Source organism: Polistes dominula, unplaced genomic scaffold (genome assembly GCF_049000335.1).
Source record: "Polistes dominula isolate Pdom_NZ unplaced genomic scaffold, Pdom_raw_medaka contig_22, whole genome shotgun sequence".
Lineage (NCBI taxonomy): Eukaryota > Metazoa > Arthropoda > Insecta > Hymenoptera > Vespidae > Polistes > Polistes dominula.
In genome coordinates this window covers 387,114-414,395 of record NW_028300966.1, presented here as the reverse complement: position 1 = coordinate 414,395, position 27,282 = coordinate 387,114, and the positions used below count along the sequence as shown (strand labels likewise).

The 27,282-nt window shown below is 37.1% G+C and overlaps 1 long non-coding RNA gene across 1 annotated transcript in view; it reads right to left on the bottom strand.

Moving 5' to 3' along the window:
• Positions 1 to 879: 879 nt before the first annotated feature.
• Positions 880 to 27,282, bottom strand: part of LOC149032426 (uncharacterized) — a 34,863-nt gene continuing 8,460 nt past the window's right edge. Inside the window, exon 3 of the long non-coding RNA XR_016176745.1 lies at positions 880 to 2,417. This is a non-coding gene — a long non-coding RNA (uncharacterized LOC149032426). The remainder of the gene's footprint in view (positions 2,418 to 27,282) is intronic.

Here is a 27,282-nt window from a genome sequence, read left to right as displayed (position 1 = left end):
GAAAAGTTTCTGACAAATTGGTCGCGTGTCGTCTAACATGGATGCATTTATGGATCATGATGATACTTAAAAGCGGAAGGAAGCTGCAACCAACCAGTTGGGTATACTTTAACGAGACTCTTGATGAATCGCTATCGGAATTGTGTAAAAACCTTTTCGAAGGAGGCAATCATTTTCATCGGCAAAAAGTTCCAGAGAAAGATGGGATTCGACAGAGAGAAATATCGAGCTGAGCTCCTCGTTCGGCAGGTCATAAAGATAAATAGTTAGCCAGCAAATTTACACAATTTGCGGCTGCTCGACGTGGATACGTGAGAGTGAACAAGAGAGAGAGAGAGAGAGAGAGAGAAGGAAAACGAAGGCTGAGGTAAGATAGGAAGGAAAGAGGCAATCTGAGGAAATTGGCAAGAGCGACGAACCAATTTCCGAAAGAGGCCCGCAAACACCGGGCCAGGGGTCAGCCGGGGTGAGGGTTAATCGTCGATAAAACGAGTCTCGTTAACGCGCCTCGTTGCTGTACAACCCTTTCGCTAAAAGAGAAACAGAAATATAAGGAAAAGAGAGAAAGAGAGATTCGCGACCTTCCAATGCTTGACACGTCTTTGATCATCCAACGCTACCGGTAAGGCGGCCAAGCATTTCTGTGAAATGAACATTCGCTTGCAATTTAATGCCAACTTTATAATATGATCCTTATCGTTTTCCTTTTTCATACTTGATTTTTTCTATAGGATTTCATTAAAAGATCATTTTACGATAGGTACAAGTTTCAATGAAAATCACAGATAAGATTCGTTTTCACGCGACTACTTTTTCTCCCTGAATAAGGGAGATGTACAATGGCGCAAATTATACCATGGAGAATTTGAAATTCGTAAGACACCAGATATCGCATTCCGTTCGTAATCTCGCCGAGAGCTATTCTTGGCAAAGAGCACACAGGACGACTTCGACTCGCCATAATGCACGTATCGTCAAGATAGAAGGAGAACAAAAAGGGAAAAGGATAATAAAAGAGAAAGAGAGAGAGAGAGAAAGATAGAACCCGAAAACGTAATTTTGCTCCCTCCCTCTCTCTCTCTCTCTCTCTCTCTCTCTCTCTCTCTCTCTCTCTCTCTCTCTCTCTCTCCTCGGAGGGACCACCGGCTGGTGCTGCTGCTGCTGGCTCGGCTGGAGGACGATTAACATTCCCAAAGCAATTGCACCCACGACGACGCGCCCGGGCCAAGCAATTGCTTTTCTGGAACGTCTGCCGAGGAGGAATCCTCGGAGGTTCCTATGTTGTATTTCAAAACAACGCCTTCAGATGGCAGCACCGATCGATCCTTCCAAGGAACAAGGGACTAAGTAAGGTAAACCATCGCCGAAGATATTGCAGTAACCGCGAATAATCAAAATGTTCACAAATATCTACCAAAATAAATTCAATTGAAACAACATTTATTGTTCGTACGATATCTAAATGTTAAGGTAAAATAAATCAAAGATTGTTTAAACAAAATACAAAAGTGACAACAATCAACGATTTAAAATGAAAGAAATAAAAGAGAGATTGTGGAAAGGTACTCCACTCGTCGTTTTATTTTCAAACGGAAACGAATTCCAAAGCCGCGAGAGTGGTCTCGAGGAAGGAAAGAAGAAAATTGAGGAAGAAGAGGGCGGAGGATAGGAAGAGGAATAGGGAGAGGACATAAAACGAAAAGGGAGATAGAATCGTGGTCGTTCGTTCTTGATTCACGCTGAGATTTTTGTCGCCGAGTGTCGCTATCGGGCGGCCTCATCAGCCGGATTACAGGCTTCGCTCGTGTTCGCGGTACCATCGTCGGAGAGTCGCGTGGATAGGCGGAGAACAATACTACTACTGCAATGGAAACCAAGTATAAGTACCTTCTACCTTTCAAGGGCTGACACGAACTAAACGGAAAGCAAACGAATGTACAAAAATTATGGTAAACGCCATGCTGCACTATTTTTCTGTTTAAATTGTTAATATTAATAAAAATGATATTACGTTGTTGTTCCTAATTTTTTTTTGTTTTTTTTTTTTTTGTAAGACTCAGAAAATTTTGATTTTGATAAAGAAAATTGATCTAGAAAAGGACAAGGTAAGAATGAAGAAGAGGATCGGATAAAGGATAAAGGATCCCGAAGGTTATATCGAGCGAAGGCACGTCGCGATGAAATGAGGAGCGGCAATGGCAAATAAATCGGCTTGCTGGCGTCACGTCCACGATCCGAGACGAGGGCGAGAACGCTCACGAAAGCTTCATGATGGACCCGCACGAATCGTTCTTCTCCATCTCTTTGATCTTCACCGGCACTAGAAAGTCCACCGCGTGTTCGATCCGTTGACAGAATTCGATCTTTTCCTTTTCCACCTACGACGATCCAACTCGATTCAACTCGGTTCCGCGTCTCTGAACAAAGAACACGAAAAAGTTTAATCTAATTTCTAAACAGAATGAGACATTTTATTTGATTTTATTTACTCGTAGATAATATTTACGTGATTTATTTACAATTAGTTGCACGTTCATTTATTCTCGTCTTTCAACAAAGTGTGCAACGAAGTTAATTTTACTTGCTGTATAAAAGTGAAACGTGTGTTTGTCCTCCAATACACATACTTATTTATCTTCCTTGATTTTTTTTTGATTTTTTTTTTATTATAATATTTTAATTAATTTTTTTGTCTTTCCTCTTAGATCATTTACCGCACGACACAGTGATTTATTGATTTTTGCAACTTTATTTTCTTCATCCTTTGTTTTTTTTTTTTGCCCACCTATAATAAATCGTTCTCTCGTTTCACGATATTGTAATTTATATGAATAATTTATAGGTAAGAAAAAAAAACAAGATCAAAGATTTCTTACTAATACTTGCGATTAGTTAGATATTAGTGTGTCTTTTTTTATAGTCATACTAATACAAACTTACTTTGTTAACTTTTTCTTTTTTTTTTTTTTTAATAATTCTTGGTAAGATATCAAGATTGTTCAATTCTTTATTTTACCAGTCTCTTATTTAAAACCAACTTAACTATGATTGACAATTATATTTGCCATGAAGAAATCTCTCTCAAATTGTTTTATATTGTAAACAATATGAGGACAGTTTTTAAATACTTTATCAACAAAACCAAGAAACTTTATTAGAAACTACAGTTAATGAATTGATTTACGAACTGTTGCATTGTGAAGGAATAACGAGAGAGACAGAACAAAATAAATTTGATCGAGAATGAGACGAGAAAAGACAGAAAGAAAATGTGAGAGTAAGAGAGAGAGAGAAAAAAATGAAAAAAAGGGAACCGGTACGCAAAACGACGAGAACTTTGCATCAGCCTGCATTAAAGACGCAGTAACGCCCTCCGACTTTAATAAGAACGCAACGTGACTTCGAGGAACCGCAACGTAATAACGAGTTTCAGTTTCGTCGTTCTTTTTGAAAAAAATAAAAAATAAAAAAAACAAAAACAAAAATTATGCGTCTCCTCGAACTACCGTGTAACGGCTCACCTTTCAGTCAGTCTGTGTCCTTTTTCCCTTTTCTATTATTATATAAACAATTGTAGTACAATATATTAGATGGTTCGGAAAGTTGTTTCATTTTTCTTTTGTAAAAATGAAGATAATTTTTGCTTCGAAATTTAAACTTAAACCTTTCAAGTGATCATAAATAATTGAAATTGATAAATTTAACCTCTCATCGATCTCATGTGTTACTATTTGTCGGTTTGCATCAACTAAAGCAGAAAATTGTGTCAGGAAAAAATGAAATTACTTTCCGAACCATCTAATATTACAAGCATTTACTCCCCCTAAAGAAAGATCGAAACAAACGTTTCACAGTAATCGAACACGCCATATCTTACATAAAACACGATTTGCCGTTTGTTCGGAGTTAGTAAATAATCCTTGAAAAATATAGAAGAAAAAGAAGAAAAAAAAACAGACAAAGTGACAGACACAGGTCAGTTAGAAAATGAATGCAAATGAATAGGTTTGTGTCTCTGAGAGAGATATTTAACAACTAAATAAAAATCATTTCTTGTTAGTTGTCAAGAATTGTGCGAAGAAAGAAAGTCGATAAACAACGAGAATAATAAAAGAAAAAATTAAAAAAAAAAAAAAAAAGAAAAAAAGGAACTAGAGAACACGCAAGAATAATTACACGATCAAGGACAAAAAACGCGATTCCATACGATAGGAATTAATCGTTGTTACACATTTATCGAAGTCTCTAAAGAAACCTTTGATGAATATCGACGTCTTTGTCTATAATTAACATCTTTTAAAGGATACGCGCGTGACTCGGTTACATCGAGAATTTGCAAAAGTGAGACATAAAGTTTAAAAAAAAGGTAACAGCATCGCGTGTGTCGCGCATGCGCGACCATCTGTGCCCGTTCCTTTTCCATGCGTGTAACTCTCGCGTATTCTACACCCCCGTGCATATTTTTATTATTTTATTTTTTATTTTGTTTTATTTCTTTCTTTCTTCTCGCGAAATATACAGAAACCACCACCAACTAGTAGTAGTAGTAGTAGTAGTAGTCCTGTTGCTGCTACCGTCTATGCAACGAAATTATTATCGAGTTATTATTACTCGACTAGCGAATCTAATAAGTAGTCAAGGTTTTATCTTTAATTTATGTGATAGCCGCGAGTATCCGGTGGAACGAGCAGACCGACGGGAACGACGACCATCGCGAAATCCGCTCGCACGCGTCATTGCTATAAACATATAAATATGGAAAAAGTAAAAATATTTGCTATCTCATTCAATTATTCCAATTTCAAACTATAATAAAACTAGGAGTGCCCCGCTACGCCTTGCTGTGGCTCACAATTAGTCCGATACACACGTCTTTAAGTCATAAAATAATATTGCGAATTATAAATTGAGGTATAAACTATCCTATCTTTCAAGTTAGATGAAACTGCACACAGTTTGCAAAATTTCATTAAAATCGGTTCAGTAGTTTAGTTTAGTTAGGTAATTTATATATATATATATATATATTAAGATTATACACATTACATCTAACGAAATAAGAAAAATGATAATACATGAAAGGAGCATATAGTTTCTAACGGGGGTTCTAATGATTAGCGAGTAAATTTTTATGTTGCTTTGGATTATTCGTATAGGAGGGGTCGTATAGGTCAGAAGGAAGAAGCAACTTTATCGATGCAACAACAACACTGAGCGAGAATTTTACCACGGCATAATAGTACACAGAGTAGTATAAGAAGGTAAGTGCATAAGATGGAAAAAGATTATGCAGAGGCGGATGTATAGGAAGATTTTTGGCATTTCGCCTCGACCTACCTCTCCCAAGGAATCCTAACATTTTTTCCTCTCCCCTGTTCGTTCAACCTTCCGCGGTCTATAATCGTGTATGCAAATCGTCACACGGCGGCGGGGTGAAGCAATCGTCTCGCAATCGTGCCTTATTAAGTCGTTCCGCTGATTTTCTGTATTCGATCGACGGGAACCCGATTGCCGAGGAAAGGACTACCTTGACCCCGAACCATCACCAGGTCGTTCGAGATTCACCGTGATCCGGAGCCACCGCGAAACCTTTTACTCTCCCAACTTTGCAACTCTTCTTTTCTTCCTTTGATCGAATAAAGATCCTCCGAGTGTGTGTGTGTGTGTGCGTGTGTGTATATAGAGTAAGTACTTAGTATTTGCACCTTTCATCGTCTATCTTCTTCTCTAGGAAATGATGCACCTGATGCCACCGTCTCCTCCTCCTCCTCCTCCTCTTCCTCCTCCAAATTACTACTTACCATGCAAATCGAGACGACCAAAAAGGAATATTTCAAACGGTTAGATTCCAGACTCCAAAACCGTTTCTAAAATCAATTCGCGACGAATGTTTTTTTTTTTTTTTTTGTTTATTCTTCTTCAACCTTATTCATTATTCTCATTCCTTTAAGGAGCATGGTTTACGGTTCCTCCTCTATTTGCATTTGAATTTCATTTATCCTGTGACTTGTCTCTCCTTTCACGAATTTCTAAATTATAGATTAAAAATAAAAAAAAGTAGAGCAAGAAATAATAATATAAGGGGGAAGAGACATTTCTATGCAGGTGTAATAATGGAAAGCTAATTCCCGATTATAGAAATTCGATCAACGGGAAGTCTTTTGTACGATAACAAAATGCTTATTGAATTAGCTCGATGTAACACGAGATCGGCATTCGTCGCGTCATTCAATAAAGAATCGACGAAGGTATCGGTCTAATAATCTGAAATCGGAGAGAAAAATTCGAGAAAACGGGCAAAAAAATGCGAGAACCTGATCTGCCAAATTCGTTCTATGGGGTCTCTTGTAAAAACGAAATTTCCAAAAAAAAAACCGATTACAACTATTAAACTTAGAACATACCTTAATCGAGATAAAATTTTGTTGCTAAATAAAATAACAAACAAAAAAGAAAAAATACTTCTAACATTGATTATAAATCAGGGGGACACGCGTATTGTGATGCTGAACCCTGTTTAACGTGGGAATCTCTAACGGGGTGATCACGAGCTTACCCCTGTAAGAAAAAAAAAAGGGAGCCTAAGGGCTAATCGTTCGATCGTTTCGTCGGCGTTGACAAATTTGTGAGAGGACAGATGATGGATGTCATTGACTGAAACGATACGACGACGAATGATCGAAAAGCGATATAGCTTTTCATCAAAACTCTTCAATTACAACCCTTCGTAACTTTGATACTTCAGATCTTGAGATAGCACATTTTTTTAGTCGATACGACCTTACATAAGTATTTATAGAGAAAATGAGAGAGAGAGAGACAACGAAAGTAGACACGTGCCTTGAAATTTTCAATTACCTTTTGTCGAATACACAAGTGAATATAATATGGGACTTTTCTAATCTACCATTCGATAAACATGATTTTACATCATCAAATCAAACGTAAAAAATAAAACTATCAACTATCTGTAATATCGAAATGAATAACGGAACGTTACATTGTTCTAAAAAAAATTAAATAACAAAAATGATGTTCTATAAAGGTAATAATAGAAAAAGCTCTTAACACTTGAATCGCTTTACAGAGGAATCTACTGTATTTTCCCTATCCAATATAAGTCGCAAAAAAGAGTCTTTCTTTATCCGTGTGTCATTTTTGGAGGAAAGTGCGGTCCATTTAGCATCATCCTATATTATCCCCTTAAAGCGCCGATCCGGATCGAAGTATTGTAATATCGTCAGGTAAATCTTGAGCTTGTCTCTCAATGCGCAGTTCTATGTACGTTCTGTTGATGGCTTCTCTGTCGGTGTTAGAGGCCCCGTCACTTTGATATGTAAATACACGCACTGCAGGGTGTCCCCGAAACGTGTACCACGAATTCACACGCATACAAGCGTTTATTAGATGTATGTGTGTATGTGTGTGTGTATAAACGTCTGCTAGACGAGATCTGCTACGAGGTATATGTATATATATCTATATGTATATGTGTACATATATAGGTTTGTATGCGAAACGTTAGCAGCAACCCTAGTCGAAGAGCAGCTCCCGATGTGCATTTGCTTCAACGAACATCCCACAATGGGCTTCTGACTATGAAGGCAAATCCACGAAAAGGGCGGCACGAGAGAGAGAGACAGAGTGAGAGAAGGGTGAGAGAGATCGAAGGGCTCGTCCTGAATCCACGAGAGACATCCAATATCGCCGTTATCTCCATTTGAACCGCGTCAATATTGACTCGGTGAAGCATCCTATCCAAAGTTGAGGAACACTTTTCAACCTCGATCAAGATCTGCTTTGCTTCGAACGACTTTATCGAAATATTGTATAAAATTCGTCGACTAAATTTCTTTGACCAGGTATTCCCTTTCAAAGGATTCCTAACTAATATTGACTGTACTTTTTTTTTTCTTTTTGTCAAATATTATTGAGTTTATTGTTCGTCACGATTGATTAAATCATCAGATGCGCAATATTGTTTAATGCAAATAAATTTCAAATCTATCGCGTGATTTCGTGTCACCCTTTTTATGGTGTGTTTCAATGACATTAGATATTTTAATATCAACAAAGATCGAAATGGGTAGATGATGGTAGTAGCAGGAGTTCGCATTACGTTTCCTCGGACATTTGCACGAAATAATTGACGTTACGCGACGTTAATTTAATAAGAACTTAGCTAATATTCGTAGATAAGCGGGTTCTAATGACCGCGTATCGAGGAAGTTGATCTACTGAAAGGTGCTTTTCTTGATTTCATTTTTATCATTTTTCTCTTTTTTCTTTCCCCTCCCCCTTTCTTCAAATTACACCCCAAGTCCTTTCCAACCCTTTCCAAATGGAGAACGACTGGAAATGATAGCGGTCGAGAGATATCTATCGTCGCATGCCAAAGAGTAATACCGTCGGTTAGCAAAGAAAATGAAAGAAAGAGATGGATTGATTATAAGATCGTTGCTTGCTACTCGTATTACTCGTGTTCAACGATGGGCATCGTAAGTTCCTACCGGTGCATCCGTCAGAAAAATTCTATATGACTACTTACATGACTATTTAAGTAATCCGTGTCGTCATCTTGCTTTGAAATATGTTACAACAATAAAGAGAAAAAAAAAACAGAGACATGAATTAATATTGAAAATCGATTAAAAACGAGGAATAAAGATGGGTTTGCTTAGAAAATTGATCGGGTTGAGAACGTATGCATATATCTATGTAAGTATGGTGTCTACTTGCTAAAGTTAGCTTGAAGAATCTTAGCGATCATAACTTGAACTCTTTCACTTCTCCTCCACCTCCTCATCCATGCACCCCTTTCGAACTCGTTGCAGCAAGCGCACGAACGCACGCACGCACGCACGCACGCACTCACGCAGTTTATTCGCATGTGCTGGTAATGGTGATGGTAGTGGTGGTGGTGGTGGTGGTTGCGCATAATGGTGCCCGTTTAATGTTAACGACGCCATTTTCTGAATATGGATATCAAGCGCCTTTGACTCGAGGCGCTCATGAATTTTCATACGCGCGAATGCTCTTTCTCTCTTTCTCTCTCCTCTCTCTCTCTCTCTCTCTCTACACTCCTTTGCGCCATGAAACCCTTCGAGCCGGCTTATACGGCCATTGCTTTTTATCCCGACTGTTACCATTCGGTTTCTTCCGCAATGCGGGGCCCCTCGCTCGATTTTTTTCTAAAAAAAATCATTCCCCATTTTTATCTGCAACTTCTTCTTATCAATGTCATAATTCGAATCATCTTGAAATTATCCATAAATTTTGATAAAATAAACCTTTTTCTCCTAAATGTAATTAAACTTTTGTTTAAATTACATTTAGTTAACGATAACGAAAACGAAACTATTCTCCACGCGCGTTCCATGTAATTTAGGTATTACACACAAAGTAAGTATATACATATAATTTATACATTCATCCAGATAATATCTTATTTATATACATATTTAACTCATATTTCATATACTTCTTTATCTATCTCTCTCTCTCTCTCTCTCTCTCTCTCTCTCTCTTTCTCTTTCTCTTTCTCTTTGACGCACATATCCCATCTTAACACGCCCATCTTAAACGCGTTATTATATACTTCCTTCGATATGAACATCTACGCTCTCGATCTCAATACACTTTTATCAAACTAACAATGTACATAAGTAAATTATTCTAACGATCTATTGGAATATTTTTTCTTAAATAGCAACAAAAATCTATTATTATAGAGTTAGATAGATCATAGACGATTCCAAAGATCGATTGGATATTATTTTCTTTTTTTTTATTTTAGGTTTTTTTCATTCAAATATATCGAAGATCCTAGTATATAAAATAAAGTCTCATGCAACGATTATCAAAAGGAATTTGAGATAAGAATTGTCACGTAGAGTACACATAGACGTACAAGTAACGTCCTTTACCTGCGGTTAAATTGAACATAACGTCAAGTGACGTCATTGTCAGCCAGGTAAGACCTACCACTAATCCCCACCATCGGTTATTCTCGTCGCAGGTGAGAAGGCGTGGCCTGTTCTCGACCAATCGTGTACTCGGGGCAGGCCGATACCTGCGGAACCTGATAGTTCACCTGAGACGCGCGCAGCCTAACGAATATTCGAAATTGCTCGAGAACGGTTTTACCGACGGCAATAACTGTCGATTAAATTAAATCAAATCAAATAAAATAAAATAAAATAAAATAAAAAAATAAAACACACAAATATTTGCACAATTTTCACGATCAAATAATATTTCATAAAGTATCGTATATTATATGATTACAAATAAGTGTGATACCTAAATGATAATCGAAGAAAATCAAATGTTACTTCGTAAAGTGCAAATTTGTCGATAAAATGGTAAAAACATGAAAGACTTCATAGCTACATGCAGCTAAGGTTAAAGATATAATCACGTTGAAATATCCTGAGGAGTATAATATCACCTTAACGTAGGATACTGCAAACGTAGTAGTGGTGGCATTGCGAAAGTTGCTACGCGTAAATAGATCCATTCTAGATACGTGATTATTAACCGCTCGCTCGAGCACGACCTCGCATTGTTTACCGATTTTATTATAACAACGCTCCTTCCACGATCGATCGTTGATATAATAGCTAAATGACATGGTTCGTCATAGACGCGTCGAAGCTATAATCCGGTTGCAACTATATCGCGGAAACGTGTAGGTTGTTAAATGCTAAATCGTGATACGGTGTTGAACGATTCGTTATATCTAAACATTTTAATAAATTCGAAAGAGCATAAAGTAATAATAATATGCAAAACAAAAAAAAACCCCCCCTTGATGAAATCATTGAAAATTATTCAATCATTTTTTTACTTTCAAAATATTCATGCATACTGATGCAATTCATTTTTCATCGTACTGCCTTACTACTACATTTTTTGTTTAAAAATAATAGTACAAATATTATTAGATGGTTTTGGAAAGTCGTTTCGTTTTTTTTTTTTGCTGACACAATTTTCTGCATTAGTTAAATGCAAACCGGTAATTAACAAGACGTGAGATCGATGAGAGATTAAATTTATTAAAAATTGTGCTATATGCTAAGTTGGGAAAAAATCACGTGCGAAATAAAATAAATTTCATTAAGATAAGTTGAGTAGTTTTGGAATTATTAGTGGACAAATATATTGTGACACTGAATTTTTATATATAGAATTAAATTATATATTTAATCTTATTAATTAATTAATTATTGTTGTTTCATCGGTTTCACGGTTTCTTCCGTTTCTAAAGAAGTATTCATTTCAAAAAGACAATATTCTGATACGACGATAAACGATGATTAAACGCAAGAAGAAGAAGAAGATCTAAATGAACTATTGAAAAGATTAAAGCAAAGTGTAATTCTCATCCCGGACATCCGTTTAACAGAGACAAGGCGTGACTCTACCGTCTTTCCCGTCTTTCACGCCGTGATCTCGATTACGGACGAGTTAAATAATAATATAAATTAAAGGAATGGACCTCCTGAGAAGATAATTCAGCGGTAGCCTCCGATATTAGATACGGCTGAGGTGAGGAGAGTAGCAGGACCTCCCAGCTGTCCTCCCACCGTCCCTGAGATTACAATAATTATCATTCTTATTTGTTCCTTCCCCTTCTCTTTCCTTTCGAGGGACTATTTTACCAACAAAGACTCAAGAAACTTTCTATCTCTTTTTCTCTTCCCTTAATTCTTGACTCAATTCATCACGAACTAAATATTTCATTTTAATCCCAAAATTAATTGCCAATCTGCCAACGAATCACGAATCAATCGCACGAGTCCAGCGGATCCACGTCGATCTCTTTCTACAAACCAAATCTAATTCTATTTGTTCATTATCGAATTACCAATATCGGCAAAAGAAAATCTCTGATTAGTATGCATGATAATTACAAATGAAATAATTATACCATTCGTGAGTTTATTGATAAGCTCGGATCTTCTTTGATAGCATTATTATTTCATTATGAATGATTTAAATTAAATATTTAAACAACATCTCAATTATATATAAGATCGAATCAAGTAGACATAATGTATGCTAATAACATGTTATTTCATTTCTAATACTTATTATATTATAATATTATTTATACCTCTATCTATCAACGACCACAAATGAGTACAAATGCTAATGAAGTTAATGTCACATGGAAAAACCTTACGAAACGAGTTATTTCTTTATCTTTTTTTTTTTTTTTAATCTTTATTAATTCCGTATTTATTATTATTACCTGTCATTCGTAATTTAACAAACAATGTAAAAAAAAAAAAAAATAAAAACGAGTAAAAATCGATGAAACGATATAAAATACGAGAAGATAATTGATAGTCTTTGAAGTGTTAGAAGGTAGGTAGGTTGGTATATGCGATGAAAGTTGAGATGTCGGTGATCATCGGTCCAGTCAAAAGGAATATGCTTGAAAAAAAAGAAAAAAAAGAAAGAAAAAACTATGTATATAAAAGAAAAAAAGAACCGGCTAGCCACCCGCGAAGATAATTTGATGGAGAGGCACCGCGGGACACTCTAGGGGCACCCTTACGGTGTCCTGGTGTGCACCCGCCATAGGAGGTCACCGACTACGCCCCTGAGATATGCGTCGCTTCACCCTTTGCCATTTCACCCTCTTCTTTCTCTTTACCGATACGGACCATTTTCTTAGTACACCGCTTAGCAAAACGCCCCGGAATCGTTGCAACCGCTACGCATTAAAGAAAAAAAGAGAATCCGTGAACCCGTTTTCGCGTTTACGCCCACCGGAAACAGCTGAGTTGTTCGCTGAATGCTGCTCCTTCGATGGAGATCCGTGAGCTTTAGGATCCGATTACGAAAAAAAGAAAGAAAGAGAGTGTACGTACGTACGTACGTACGTTTGGTTCAAACTTGTTCATACAACTTTTGTAAATTGTATATGAACCTTTGTAAACCTCTTTTCTTACCTTTTTCTTTTTTTTTTAATATCTACAATATCTTTGGTATAATCAGATATTTAGAAATTCTACAAAATGTATGTGGGATTCGTGAAAAAAATTGGACCACTGGACTGGGACTCGAACCACTGCTCTTTAACCAATTGAGCTATCCAGGGCTGCCCACCGATGACCAATCCTTCTCACGAATGCCCGGTAAGTTTGACATGGAGACGCTCGTCCCACATATATGAAATAATTTAATAATATAATAATACTGTTGCAATATACTGGAATAATATCTAACAGTTACTTTTGATAATCTTACTAACGGTACACAAGCAAATTTGATCTAAAATCTTAAAGCTTTATTATTTTATACCGAGATTGGCAGATACTTTACTTGTATACCTAGTCGTCGCATAGTAGTCAAGCGACCCTTCGTAGTTTATACCCTTCGCAAAGTGGCCACAGCCGGTCATCGATGAAGGAAACAAGAAGATTATGGATCACCCTTTAACTCCAAGTTTCTCCGGCGAAAAAGAAAAAGGAAAAGGGAAAGAGAAAGGGGAAAGCATATGCTTGAAGTTTCTACGAAACATCGTAAAAGAGAGCGCGCAGTATTTTAAAACCGTACGTGCGAAACTATTCTCTATCTTTTTCTTTCTATTTATATTTTTGTTTTTTTCAAGTTGCTCCAAAAGATGAGACCGGTTACGAATTTAATGATACATTAGAACGGCTAATGAGTTGAGTAAACATTATATTCGTCTTTTCTCGGTCCTCTTCCAAAAAATGAGAAGGGAGGTTTAGGGTTAAAAGGGTGGGAGAGTAAAAAATAAAGAGAGAGAGAGAGATAGAAGGTCGGTGGAACAAAGGAAAATCTTCGAAACTCTTCCCGGTCGGGTATCTCTCTGTTGGACCCAACGAACCCCGCCCATCCTACCGTTATTACGACTTTTTCCATAGCTTTTGTCGGTAAAGCAAAATTTCGGAAACTACCTAAGGACTCCCAACGGTGAACGACTTACGAGATCGTTATGGTCGCCCTCGAGAAATCAACTTTGGACTATTTTTCCCCCCCCCTTTTTTTTTAGATAACATCGACCAAAACTTTCATCAGTACAAATGATGCTTTTTAGAAAATGTCGACTTAAATAAATGTTGAAAGTTTTTTAAAACATTATTATTATTATCTGCTTGTATAAATATTCTATATAAGTTAAAGTGAAAGAAGAAGAAGAAGAAGAAGAAGAAATTGAACACCTTTCCAACACATGTTGAGTCGTCATTCTGACTATCAATGCAAAGAGGCAGAAGTTTCGCAGATGTTCGACGTGCTGTCCGGTTAGCGATTATTCCTCAGTTCTACAGAAGATAAAAGAGACAAAATTAAAAAAAAAAAAAATCAACTAAAGCCAAAGATCGTCGTCATCTGTGCCGAGAAAAAGCATCGATCATGGTTTGAGTTCGTGTCAAAACGAAATACTTCTATGAGCATATGTCGGACAATATTTGACAAAGTTAAAGAGTAGTGAAAGGAAGACTTCGTTAATTCATAATTTCCAATGGTATATAATACATCGGGGATTTCTTTTTTATAGGCAAGGAAAGGGGGGAAGGGAGGTCTTGGTCGAATTTCAGAAGGCAACAACACAGAGAGCAAAAGGAGGAGTATGGACCGAATCGGAGACAGGAGAGAAGTGTACAGTGTGGCAGATCGCAAAAGGGGAGGAGGAGGAGGGTTCTCGAAACTCGTCACGCCCACGCCCCTGCCGAGATAATTCTGGCCCTGGTTGCTTGGTTGCTTGCTTGCTTGCTTGCTTGGTTGCTTGGTTGCTTACCCGCGTGCTGCTTTCTCGCTTTCTTTCATCTCTTTTCTTCTCTCGCGTGCTCGAGAGAGGGCAACGGCGTAATCTTCTCGTATCCACGAGCGAACGTAACGCGCGCGTGTGCCCCGACTACCGTCGTCGGTGAGGAGTTCTTGTGCAGCACGCGCAGGGGCGTATCAAGGACGCCTCGGTCCAACGCCTCCGTCGACCCCTAGGTGGTCCAGGGCGTCGCTGGGTGGTACGCTTTAATTCCAAACGAGCGCGTCCCACTCTACCCTTCGTCGCCGATAAATGTATGTATGTGCATCCATACATATATATAGATTCTTACCAACTATTTCCAACTATTTACTAACTCAATATTCATTGTCCATTATCGATAAGTCAACTTTTGGAAATGATATCGTAACACAGGCAGCATCTGTTGATTAGATACGTTATAAATTCCAATTAATAAGAAAACGTTGGCAATAGCAAGGCCCAGTAGCCAAATCACAGATCGCATAAATACACACGGCTCATTAGCCACAGAGGGTCGGTATCATCCGGCTTTTATAGTCTAAGGTGACGGTAGTGTTGGTAGGACGAAAACATTCTCGGTTTACGATGGGACATAAAGCTGCTACCAGAAGAATATTTCAAAGGGATTATAACTTCCTTCGAGCAGCTTTATGTTTATTTCTTAACTACTTTATTCATTTAAAATAATTAAAGGAATAAAAATCAATTGGATATAGTTATTGAGAAAAACAACGAAATGAATGACTTACTCAAAGAGAATCAATTTTTGATTTTACCGAACGTAATGTAAGCTCTTCGTTAATAGTAAATCATAAAAGTGAAGTGGACGTATCGTTGCGAACTGTAATCCAACGTAGACTGATTGAAAACTGGCACGACTGGCTAGCGTTGCGTAATTTTATGCTTCTAATGATACGTTCATGATTTCAAGTTGAGAGACGCGAACATTTCCTAGTGTGTACGCTTCAAAAGGCTTCACCCTTAAATAATGACAGAGCTCGACATCGAAGCCGAGCAGCACGTACGATCCGGAAGCTACTCGCATTGTTACTCGAGTTACTTTTCGTCACGATGGATCATCCACCATCGAATCGTTTACATAATTTATAACCCCCATATATTTCTATTCATTTTCAATTCAGATTGAATTGTTTTTTTTTTTTTTTTTTTACAAAAAGAATTACGAAAAGTAAATAAAGGAAAATAAAGAAAAAACAACTCGCGACAGACAAAAGTTTCGTTTGTTCGAACACAAAGTGTATGTGCAACTCGTAAAAACAAAATTAAAAAAAGAAAAAAAAAGAAAAAAAGCACGAAAGAAATAGAAATAAACACATAAAACGCATCGTCCCTAGACGAGAGTTCCCACGAATAAAACCACGTGTTGGTTGGATATACCTACAATTAGGCGCCATTTTCAAGTGGAAATACATCGAGTATATAGGCAACACGCACGAATGGTAGCAAGAAGAACGTGCACTGTAGTAGCGCACCTGAGAGACGCCATGTTTCGACTTATCGATCGTAGTAGGTGTACTCGGGTAGCACCGATAGGACGCAATGTCACGAATGCATTATGCACATGACTCTTTTCTCTCTTTCTTTCAAAGTATAACAAAAAAAAAAGAAAACAGAAAAAAAAATAATAAAAGAAAGGAAGAACGTCCTATAGGACGCTCGTTTATCGGTGCAATGTGCCGTATTACTACGGAACAATGTTTCCAGTTTTCTTGTCTGATATGTCAGACAACGATGTAGAAGGATCGCTCGTAACTATTATTACCACACCTCGTCATTACGGTGTGCTGAAACCAGACGGTGAGTCGTAAATTTTGCCTCAGCGATGGCTACTTTATTGCTACTTAATGTTCCCTTCTTAACTAAAGCCAACAATAAACTTTCAAATGTCTACGAATAAAGATGTAAACATATTTTTTTTTGTTTTGTTTTAACTTGCAAATTCATTTTCCATCGGCCTATTTACTTTCTTTTTTTAATAATCACGTAATTCTTGTCGTCGTCATCAACAAAAAATATAATAAAATATCATAATGTTAAATATTTTGTAATATTATATAAAGGATAGAGGTAAAGAGTAACATCTCTGTAATATGAAAAGTGTCCGTTGAAATGCATTCAATTAGGGTGGCGCCACAGTAGCTTGAGGGTAAATTTACATACTATTTACAGTTCACGAAATAAAATCACTTTAGCTACACGTTTTCTCATAATAATTCTTTAAAGTTAGATTTACTACATTATTACATAACTCGGCATACTTCAATTCGTTTACAATTGCTACATTAATACCATACCATCTACGTTCACCAGCGCCATTCTGGAAGATTTTTGAACTATTATTTATAGAAAATGCTGGACACTTCTTCTTCACATTTTCTCCCATAAGAGATATTACTCTTTACCTCTACCCTCCATAAATATTATTAAACATCTTATCATCATAGGTATATGCATGTTACCATACAGATACATACTATAAAGTGGAATTTATTTCAATAGGTGGAAGCACGAACCGAATACACGTATGAAGACAGGCAAGGTAATACTGTAACACGGCAAAGGGTTGTAATTAGTTCACAGGCGGCACAAGAACCACCAACCGGAGGGTGAGCCGACGATTGGCAGTACGCAATTAATTAAATAATGATATAATTGCGCCGAAAGGCAATTAGCTGATTGATACACGTGAGCACGATGGTCGGTGGAAAGAGACACAAAGAGAAACAGAGAGTGAGTGAGTGAGAGAGAGAGAGAGAGAGAGAGAGAGAGGGGGAGGAAAAAGAGAGAAGCGATGCATCGAAGCCGGAGGGAAATCGTTTCACAGAAGTTGCATGCAACTGCACAAATGACGGTTAGGGCTATAATTTATTTGCAATTTGCATTCGATTTGCCCAGTGGAATTTATCGCGACGCGAATCGTGGACGGCGGTGCAATGAATCGATCGAGTTAAAGAGACGGTAAACAAAATTGAGCGGATCTTATTCCAGGGTCAGGATGCATCCCGGATGTTAGAAAGAAAATTCTCTTAGGTTTTAACAAAAATGAGTCGTCGTCGTTCCCTCCCCCCTCTCTCCCTCCCTCTTGAGTATTACGTAATTGATGCGTAGAAAAAATTCATATTGCAAAGTATTCGCTACACAGAAACATATCTTCTCGAAATGATATTCTATGGGGGAAAAGAAACAAGAAACGAATAAAATGAACTGTTTAGAGAGGGAGGAAAATATTTGGTTGAAAAAGGAATCCAATTTGTAAAGAGTTAATGATTATTATCAAAGACACGATCATCGGGGTACACGATTGTAGACAAGGCGAGAGAAAAGTACAAGGACTTAGGTTGTAAGAGACAATCGTTGGGTTAGGAGGATCGGTCGCATCCTGGACAACGTGAAAGAGTGACGTCCGCGTTGTGGCTAGAAAGAAAAAAGAAAAGAAAGGAAAAAAAAAGGAAAGAAGCGGCGCCAAAGAATCCTTTGATGCTCAACCGCACGGATGCTTTTTCAGGGAGCTACAGACGCATTAGTCACTCCTCTCATTCTCTTTCTTTCTTCCTTTCTTTCTTCCTTTTTTTTTTTTTTTATTCTTTTTTTCATTCTGATCCTCATCCCTCTTCAACGCCATGACCAAAGAAGGTAGGTACAGGTATCTAAATGAGCTGCTCACAATCTTTAATAGGCCGCAACAACGACCAACGCGTGTCAACTTTTTCAACTACGATTTCACCTTTCGAGATAATCAAATTTTGTAAATGTTAATCATACCTGATTGTATTTGATCATCATTTGAAACAAAATAAGAAAAAAATAAATACGATATTATTTTACAAAGTTTTTCATTAAATAATTATCTAAATATTCTTTTTAAAACATATTACGGTTAATTTATCCTCGATATTGCTTTTTTAAAGAAACACCACCATAGCTTATGTCGAAAGTACTCTTTTGTTCGTTATAAAACCGGAGTATAAAGCCATCAAGCTGCCACGAAACCACAAGTCCTCTTTTCTTCTTCTTCTTCTTCTTCTTCTTTCTTTCTTTCTTTCTTTTTAATCTTCCTATCTCTTCTTGTCTTCCCTCTTTGGTCTCTGATGTTGGCGCCAGTCGGGGAGAGCCAAATCACGGCCTCATTATAAAGTAATTAAAAGCGATTACTAATGCTATCTTTTATCGAAGGGAAGAGAAGAGAAAGAGAGAGAGAGAGAGAGAGAGAGAATCTTAACAAAGAAGCGGCAGTCAGACCCTCGTCTAACACCAATCCGTTGCGAGCTGAAAACTTTGATTTTCTCCGCATAATCCAATAATAAAAATCAACTGGTATACAATCGACGTTGTATTCCCCAATCCTTGACCCATCAATATCCGTCCTGGAATGGCCTTCGAAATAAACTCGTTACTCCTATCAATCGAATTACAATTGTCTAATTGCACTGTGCCATTTTTCTTTTTTTTTTTGGGACTCACAATGTCATTCTTAACAATTATAATATTCGAATAATTATGGAAAACTTGGGTGAGGTGTGGTGCGTTCTTTCGAAAATCTTAGGGGGTTAGTCTCGTTCGTATTAAAAAAGTGGTAGCGACAAAAAATGGGCCTTAACGGAATAAGGCCATGACTAAGCTACTGGCGCCGGGTCTGTTCCAACTCATTATCCGATTCTCCTCGATGATTTTGCATCTAATATTTGGGATCGAACTATCGATAATATCGATGGACGACTACTCCTCTTTGTCTCTCTGTAATTTTATAATACAAATTTATCATCGTCATCTTTTATTGTTCATTAACATTTTATATCTGTGGAATTCGTGAAAAAAAATTGGACCACTGGACTGGGACTCGAACCACTGCTCTTTAACCAATTGAGCTATCCAGGGCTGCCCACCGATGACCAATCCTTCTCACGAATGCCCGATAAGTTTTGGCATGGAGGCACTCGTTCCACATATCGATCTAATTAAATGGAATTTAACAATACCAAATATTCCGTTTTTTGATATCAATTTTATACGTAACTGTTAATCAAAAAGTATTTTTGTTTATTCGAGGTTTTATTGAATTTCATTTGATTTGTATGTAAATAGGTTAATAGAGTCGTAAAAGAATATTGTAATAGACCGATTCGTTAATCGAACAGATGACACATTGATGAATGTTTCTCGAAAAAAATAATTGAATAACTGAACAAATAATTAATCCTTTCTACGGGTTACCCCCGTATAAGCCAAACTTTCTTTTGAGATAATATCGACCTATATTAAAGCGTGGAAGCGGCAACGAAAAGAAGGATAAACAAACAAGACACGTCCCATCGATCATACTAATAACAGGAACGAATTCATAGCTCGTCTACGAATAAGAAATATTTACAAAAAAAAAAAAAGAAAAAATCAAAAATAAAAACACCTTCTTCTAAACGCGTACGCGTTGAATAAAACGAAAATATACATGGGGGGGAAGGCTCGTTAAATATGAATTTGATTTTAATAAAACTCGTGTAATTTATTTCAATTAAATGAAATTTATGATTTTTTTTCTCTTGTTGTAATTCGTCGCTCACATTGTTAGTTTATAATCAATTTGAACATGCTGAGTCATATCTATCAACAGTTATTTTTATCTTTACGAATTGACCATCCTGTATAACAACTGTGTGATTAGAGAGAGGTGCGACATACCTGCGATCCTATCAGCAAAATTCCAGCATCATTTTTCGCATACCGACAAAGCTCGAGAGCTCGAGTAAAGGGTACCAAAGATGATGATGAGGAGAAAGATACAAATTGGGGTCGGAAGAGCAAAGGTCCAATCCAACGACTTCAAGATCTTATCCAACTAATGGACAGAAGCCACTGCGGACAGAAGTTAAAGATCATCTTCTCTCTCTTTCTCTCTCTCTCTCTCTCTCTCTCGTATTCTATTTCGAAAGAATTCTAACCCTACGTGAGGAAAATCAACTCAAATGTCCGTTTCGATCTCTTGTTTTTTTTTTTTTTTTTTTTTTTTGACATTAATAATTAATGTAGTACGTCGTTGAAAAATAGAAGAATAAAAAAGAGATATGGTTAATGCGATTCAAACAACTTGAAACATATTATTAGATAGACAAGTATCTCTCACGGAAATGCGAAACTAGAATTGTATAAGTATATGTAAGAAGTTTCTAGTTTAATTTTTATTTTCTTCTTATTTTTTTACGAAACGCTTTCTCCTCTGTTCTATTCTAAAACCTAAAAAGAAGAAGAAGAAAAAAAAACGCTATAATTCCAAGCAACGTTAATGGCGCACATTAACCACGATCCTCCTGGTATTCGTTGAAAAGATACACGAAATTTAAACATCATCGTCTGTTCTATCATTTTTACGTGCAACGAAGAAAATGTTTCGATTCAATTTTTGATGCTCGATGATATAAAAAAAAAAGAAAGATGTAATTCTCGTCAGGTGTAAAATGAAAAAAAAAAAAAAAAATAAGAGTAAGAAGAAGAAAGGTTTAGTCGTGAAATAATGACGCGAAAGATGGCAATCTTGTTCTCTTTGACGTTCTCGAAGCCGCGCTAATTGGAAAGACGAGCGATGTGTCGATGGATACAATAGGACTCTTCTTGAAGAAGTGCTTGACCAGTGAAGTAGTGACTGCCCAGATAGAGAACCAACCGACAGGATCCACCACCCGCTGTCGAATGAACGAGGAAAATAATTTAATTAGCCGCCTCTTCGTAGTACAATATACTCGAGTGGCATTGATACATCCTTCGAGAACTACACCGGATTATCTCAGCTTTATAGTTCTTCGAATTCATCGGGATGAATCGTTGAAAGTCAACAATAAATAAAATATAACGTTATCTTAAAAACGAACGTTTCATTCCTTCGATATCTTCTTATCTTTAATATATATATAAATTACGTCACGTCACGCTGTTTGTCCGCAATGGACTCCGAAACTACTGAACCGATTTTAATCAAATTTTCCACACTGTGTGCAATTTCATCCAACTTGAAAGATAGGATAGTTTATATATTATTTTATAATTCGTTGACTTAAAGACGTGTGTATCGGACTGATTGTGAACCACAGCACCTCTAGTCATTTATAAAAGAGATGAACATTTTGTTATATTTTTTAATATTAGAAGTAAGACCTGTAATTTGATGAAAATAAATGTTCACAAAAAAACAAATAGATTATACATAATTTGACTCTATGTTCCCAATTATCAACTACAAAGTATGACGGAATATATAACTCGACGAGTTTGAGAAAAAAAAAAAAAAAAGAAAAAAAAACAGAAAGTTTCCATTTAAGTCAACCGATTCGGATGCTCGGAGCATCCTGTAGCAGCTTTACGTAGCCTAAGGCATCAGAGTTTCCGTCTTTTATAGATTTACTCACGCCCCCGGAACCTCGTTTACGTGGGCACGAGTATATTCGCCGATAAACATTTATCGTCCCCTCTCGAACAAAACGTCGATAACGTTATTATTACCATTACACAGCTTACCCGAGGCATTCCCTAAGTGCTTTTCGTTCTGCAACATCGAAAGTACCTATTTTTTAAGATGAGAATCGCGCCTCGATGCATTCAAGATGCATCCGGGATCGAGCGACGTTCCTCTGACTGCAAGTTTTCTTACTCGTCCTTCGATGATTGAAATTCTTCAAGGGTTCAAAAACCAATAATCGCGATACGATCGTACCATCAACAAAATTCAATGTTATTCGATGTTTGGCATATGTACGAGAAAAAATGCTTACGCATTAGACAAATTTCAAAGTATCGTAAAACTAAAGAGAAAATATCTACAGATATCGATCAGTTATCTATTTAAAAGGGTGTTAAAAATATATCCTAGTAATGTTTGCCATGATTTACGAGACTTACATCTCTTGAAAGTATATACAGATCTAGCATTTCGATAGGCAATTCTATATACGTTTCTCTGTTTATCTCGTAGAAAAGTCTTCTTACGCCGTAAAGCTTGAAAATCCACTTTCGAGCTCTGGGATCTTTTATATAGGGAATAGGATCGATGGCCGCGTTTGGACCAAGCTCATAAATCGTTCGCAGAGCGGTTAGCATTGTGTGCTGTGGTGATTTACCGGTGCAAGTCCATTAGTCGTAAAGCAATGCTCCTCGCCATTACTAGATGGCGAATGATAAGACAAACTGCGTTTCCAGCATATAATGCCTGCGAACGGACGGACGAACGGACGAACGAACGGACGTAACTCGCGTTCACCATACCCAAAAGGGTGAATCGTTTCTGTGTTTGAGTATACCCTTCCCATATATATACCCTATATTTCTATGTATGTATGTATGTATGTATGTACGTGCCTGTGTGTTGATGTAACGTCGTTCGCGAGTCCGACGCTTCTCCCTTTCATCGCCATCGCTCTCTTTCCTCCTCCAAGAGAGAGAATCCTACTACCATCAGCTTTCCCCACTCTCTTCTCCTCTTGGAGCTTTCAGGGAATTCTCTTGCTCTCGACGTCGTAATTTACGACGTTGGCCTCGTCATTACGAGACCAAACGCTTTCGTCGGACCTTCGTTAGTACAGTTCCAGAGATATCTAGGCAAGGGTAAAACAAAACTGGACGATCGTTTGCGAGTAATGCGCATTGTTCTATTCTATTTCTGATAAATCGTCATAACCCTTCTGTCAAAACCGTTCCCTTCTCTTCTCTTCTCTCTATTTTGTTGTTCCATACGATTTACCATAGTATGAAAGAAAAAGTCATCTAACTAAAATAAGTATATACTTATTAGTACAATCAAAACCATATCTCTTTCTTATTTTTGCCGTATATTCTTAATAAAGATATAAACGTAGGAAAGTGGAAACAATTTTCTTCTACTTCGTTAATGAACTCAACGTTAATCACCATGGATCGCTAACGAACACGATTATTCGACTTCTTCTTCTTCTTCTTCTTCTTCTTGGTTTTATGTTTCACGCGACTAACTTGGCAGACGTTCCTCGCACGAATGACTTTGTCTTACGCATAGTATATATAAACATATACAAATACAAAAACATTGATATTAATGTTTACCACTCTAATAAATATTTCCCTTTGATTTACGATAGTTTTATTATTTATACAACACTATTTGACGAATATTTTGTATATATTTATATTATACAATCTCTCTTGTATTATTTTAATTTGTATTTTATTTATATTTGCAGCATTCGTGCATTTAAAAATGCAAAATATAACGTAAATGATCACTAAAGTGAACGCAAGAAACATAACGAGATGAACGTTAAACCTTCTCTCATTCGCGTAAAGACGCTATTCACGATTTTATGGGGTCGTACACTTCAAGAGAGAGAGAGAAAAAGAGATAGAGAATAGTAAGTAGAATGGAAACGTTATATGTTAGTACCTGGTACGTTAGTGTAGGTGTACAAGAAGGATTCCGCAAATATTCGTGATCGTGGGTGGATCGTTCGAGTAATAGGACGACCATCGTGGCTCGTGTTCCGCCATACGAACAACGCGGATCTATTCGTGCATTACGCATCCTTCCGGTGTACTTAATTATGTAGTCGCAATGTTTGTTACGGGGGAGAGGGAAACAATGGCAACGATGAAATTGCAGTCTTCCAGTACCATACGCCCTCGCGAAGAAATATTTCCAAACGACTCATACGAGGAAACTTTAATGCACCTTGCAGATTGAATTTTAACTCATTTCATATTAGTATTCAAAACGAACCATGAAATTATTTTAAAAGAAAAATCCTATGCAGTTTTCTCTCTTTATCGTGAATCACACCCTGTATAATAATTTTACCTAGTGTAACACTAAGAATTTTTGAAAATAATTTCTCAATGATCCATCTACACATACATTGAAATTGCATTTTTTAATATAGATCGATATTACAAAAGGAAAGATTTTAAAGGATCGATGTACAATAAAAAGCACAAAGAGCAGAGGAAAAGTAAGGATTTTTCTTTTGGTAAGCTACTTTTATGGAGACGTTCGATTTCATGGCATTTCCGTGATGAATGTCTACATCTCTTCGTATCATTGTAACGGATTTCTTTGGTTCTTCTTTGCCGAAAGACCGTAACAGAACTTGTAACAGGAGACTCGAAGTAACAACAGCGGCCGGTTAAAATCGTCGGTAGACAGGAAACGATACAATGACAAAAGAACCGTCTGTAACATGGTGAATATATCGTGGGCGTGTATTGCAAAGACCGATTTCACGTATTTGTACAAATTTTATTCTATTTCAGTTTAATATCGTTTCGATTACGATAGACAAAAATATATATTTATATATATATATATATATACTATCTTACGTAAATGTTAAACACAATAAAATGACCGGTTACGTTCTGTTCTAGGTATGTTTAATATAAGAAGATAAAAAAAAGAAGAAGAGAAAAAAAATTAAAGAGAACAAAAATGTAGGGGGAATTGTGTTCTTTAATCGACGATATTATGTAACATCAAAGACGGAAGTCCCTAATTTTCTGCTATCCTTTCCACGCCTTGTACCATAGTTATCAACCTATACCCACTTCTCAAAAAGGATTTTGCAGAAATTTTTCATTCGTTCGTATTCGAGCTTTCATTATACGTATGTGTGTATTGGTTCTCAACGAAACCATCTGTCGGAGAGTGAATCCATCGTTCGCGATAATTTACTTTCGTCTCGCGATACCGATCAAATAAGCATTCCGTGTAGCAAACCTAAAGATGATTGTAGTCATTATTACGATTAGAATTTCTATCGATAGATACTTTCGATTATTCTTCATATATGATGTGATTTTGTAATCGTACGCAAATAAACTAAAACAAAAAAAATCTCTGATCTCTCATCAGATTTATCGTTCATCATCCATCTAATAATAATCAGTTAAATGTTCAAAATTTCTAATACGTTAGTTCGAATACTAAGATTCGGCACGTTGTGTTCGATATTAAAGCTAATAATCGCAATTATATATTATACGAACAGCAGCCCTTTTTCTTTGATGAAAGAATTCAACGAAGAAGACGGAAAGAAAAAGAAGAAGAAAAAGAAAAAGAAGAAGGAAGGTACCGGAAGTTGGTAGAAATCGGAGCACTGCTTTTTCTGCTTGCTCCTTCCTGTCACTTGAAACTCTTTTGGGAGCTCTGCCTGAAAAAACGACTCCTCCCTTCGAGGTACGCTAATAGACGACGATTCTATACCTAATAGGGTGCTGGGTCCCTCTCTCTCTCTCTCTCTCTCTCTTCTCTTTTTCTTTCTCTCTTGGACGTTCGTTATTCTTCTTTGGGTGTTTGTCGCAGGGTGTAGCTTAGGGTGCAACTGCCTTAGTCGATAGAGAATGTGCTACGGTGGGTGTCGACGGTTATGCCTATTGCATATCCCTCTCCCCGATACATTTTTTTATGGTTTTCAGAGATGCAAGAGCCCTTCTTTTTACCCTTTGCACCCTTCGCTCTCCTCTCTCTCTCTCTCTCTCTCTCTCTCTCGATTATCCATTGTCCTTTGAAATTTGAATTTCGATTCTTCAAACGTCGTCAACGATCTAATTATTATTTTTATTTAACGTTTGATTTTAATGATCTTATTTTTATTTTTCAATAAAAATAAAGAAATGAATTGTATTGAATACTCTGACGATAAATCGATTTATGTTAAAAACGTGTTTTGAAACAAATTAATGAAACGTAGGATACCTACTCCTGTCATATGCATTCTACTAACGCGTGCACGTAAAACTTGACAGGCGGTATATGGGACGCGTGCGGACATAGAGTGTACAGCTGCAACCCCCACGCCCACGACACACCCCCTTTAAGATTCACAGGGTGGCACGCGTTTTCGTCTAGGCCTAGCGTTACTTCTTTTCTTTCCCTTCCCTCAAACGTAACCGATGAGAGATTCTTCGATTGGGGACCATGACTCTCGAGAACAGATGACGATCGATTTATCATTGATTCGCTACGAGCTCACACATAAATCTATTTAAATAATTATTTAGATAGAGCATTTTTTTGAAATAATCTCCATTAAACCTTTTTTCTATTTCGCACATAAAGATGGATTTTCATTTGCAAGAATTGATCCTCCGTATAAATCGGGAAATAATAAAAAAATGTATGTACATATACAATGAGAATGTACCGAATAAACGAGTAGAAGAAAAAAGTAAAGGTAAAACGAAAGTTAATAAGAATAAAAAGTAAGAATAGACACAAAGTTCTCGGTGGATATTACGAATGGGTGTGGAAGCCGAAGAGTCCGCCTATCGACCTCGAACATCGCCACCATCCTCGCCACCATCCTCGCCACCATCCTCGCCACCATCCTCGACACCGGCATCGCCGTCGTCGTTCCGTTCCTCCGCGACTGCCAACCACCCCCGGGGGGCAGTAATCTCACATGGAGATCCGGCTTAAACGATAGGCCCCGTTTCCAGGACCGCCCTCGTACGCGAGAGACTCTTAATTT